This window comes from Castor canadensis, chromosome X, assembly GCF_047511655.1.
Source record: "Castor canadensis chromosome X, mCasCan1.hap1v2, whole genome shotgun sequence".
Lineage (NCBI taxonomy): Eukaryota > Metazoa > Chordata > Mammalia > Rodentia > Castoridae > Castor > Castor canadensis.
In genome coordinates, this window is record NC_133405.1 from 121,899,112 (window position 1) to 121,901,312 (window position 2,201).

A 2,201-nucleotide genomic window follows, 5' to 3' on the forward strand; every position below is an offset into this window, starting at 1 on the left:
TTTCCTTGGCATATATGATTTCATTTGGTCTTAATTTCCATGTATTACTTAGTTTTCATATGTGTCCAACTTTCTCATCTAGATTCTATTAAATTAAAAAACATGAGGTCAGCAGGGTGAAGGACCCACTGCAGCCTGTGATCAACCTATGGTGCACCCACTGGGCCAGCAGAGCTGTGTCCCTAGACTGGTCCCTAGAGTCCAGGCACCACCCACATAGATGCATGGATCAGACCACAGCCCATGTCCGGAGAGGATGGTGTCATGAGAAACCTGCGGTGCTTGTCTTCCTAGAGTAGGTGATGCAGGGCTTCAGCCCTGGCTCCAAGCATCTGGGCTTCCTCTTCAAAAAGGACTTCTATGAAGGAAATCCTCAACGTGGCTATGGTTGGCTACCTCAGACCAGAAAAGAACTTTGATTTTTTGGGGTGATGGGCACTGGAGTTTGAACTCAGGTCAAACTGGAACGTTGATCCTCCTATCTCTCCTGAGTAGCTGGGATTATAGGCATCCACCACCACACCTGGCAGAACTTTGATTCTTTAGAGTCACTCATTTCAACTATTCAAGGTGATATTGAAGAAGCTAAGAAACTACTAGATTTACCAGAACATTTTTTGTCGGTGGTACTGGGGCTTGATCTCATGGCCTCATGCTCACTAGCCAGACACTCTTACCACTTGAGCCACTCCACCAGTCCTTTTTTTGTGATTTTTTGCAGTGCTGGGGTTTGAACTCAGAGACTACACCTTGAGCCATTCCACCTGCCCTTTTTTGTGAAGGGTTTTTTCAAGATAGGGTATCTTGAACTATTTGCCTGGGTTGGCTTTGAACTGTGATCCTCCTGATCTCTACTCCTGAGTAGCTAGGATTACAGTGTGAGCCAGAACATTTGAAACTCAAAGATGACAGTTTTTTACAGATTTCTAAAGGCAAAATTATGACTGGCCACTGATGAAAACTCACCTTATTTATTCATTAATTGCTCTGTATATGCATAATTATGCAGCCTCATCTTGGTTATATTTGAAAATTCAAACATTTTCCTATGGCTGTGAATTAGTTTAAACAATACGATGTAACTAGCCTATTATTCTTTAACTCTTAAATCAAGCCCATCAAGCTTCAGTACTAAAAAGATTCATTTGGAAATCAAGATTCTTCCTTCTTTAGGTGTTGATATCCCTCCTGTAATCATAGTTAATGTTCCTAAAACCCACCAGACTTTCTGTAAAAAGTGTGGCAAGCACCAACCTCCCAAAGTGACATAGTACACGAAGGGTAAACATTCTCTGTATGCCTAGAGAAAACAGCGTTATGGCAGGAAGCGGAGTGGGTATGGTGGGCAGAATAAGCTGATTTTCTAGAAGAAACCTAAAACTACAAAGGTTGTGTTGAGCCCAACTGCAGATCCGAGAGAAGAGCTGGCTACAAGCATTTTGAACTGGGAGGAGAAAAGAAGAGAAAGGGGCAAGTGATCAGTTCTAAGCTCCATCTTTTGTTTTGTTATGAAGACAATAAAATTAGGAGGTCAAATTTCCCATATGAGGTCAATTTCTTTGTACTGTCTCCAAGCTTCTGTGGAGCTGCTTCAATTGTAAGTGGCCTAGATACCCTCTGCCTTTTAGGTTTTGTTTGTTTGTTTTGAGACAGGGTCTCACTATGTAGCCTAGGCTGGCCTCAATCTTGGCAACCCTCCTGCCTCAGCCTCACAAGTGCTGGAATTACAGGCATGTACCACCATGCCCTGTTCTGTGGCCTGTTTGTTTTTAAAGATACTAAAATGTGTGTGTTTTATAAAGTTATACTCCAAAAAGAAATCAATTATCTCTTTCTATTATACAGCTTCAGGAAAAAGTAGGAACAAAATCATCCCTTTAAATAAAGCTTATCTGGAAGCAATTTTTTTCCCTTCAAATGACTTCAGCCTCTGTTACTGATATTTCTGTCATCATAGAAACACAAAATGTTAGTGATTTTCTAATTCAGATTTCTCATTGACTACCTAATAAAACTGAAACCCAGCCAGCAGTGGTATCTGCTGGTAATCCCAGCACTCAGGAGATGAGGCAGGAGGATCTCAGGTTCAAGGCCAGACTAGGCTGCATAGTGAAACCCTGTCTCAAAAAAGAAAGCACAGAAGCCCAGAGATAGTAAAGTACTAGTCCAAGGTCACACAGCTAGATAGTGGCAGAGTCAGA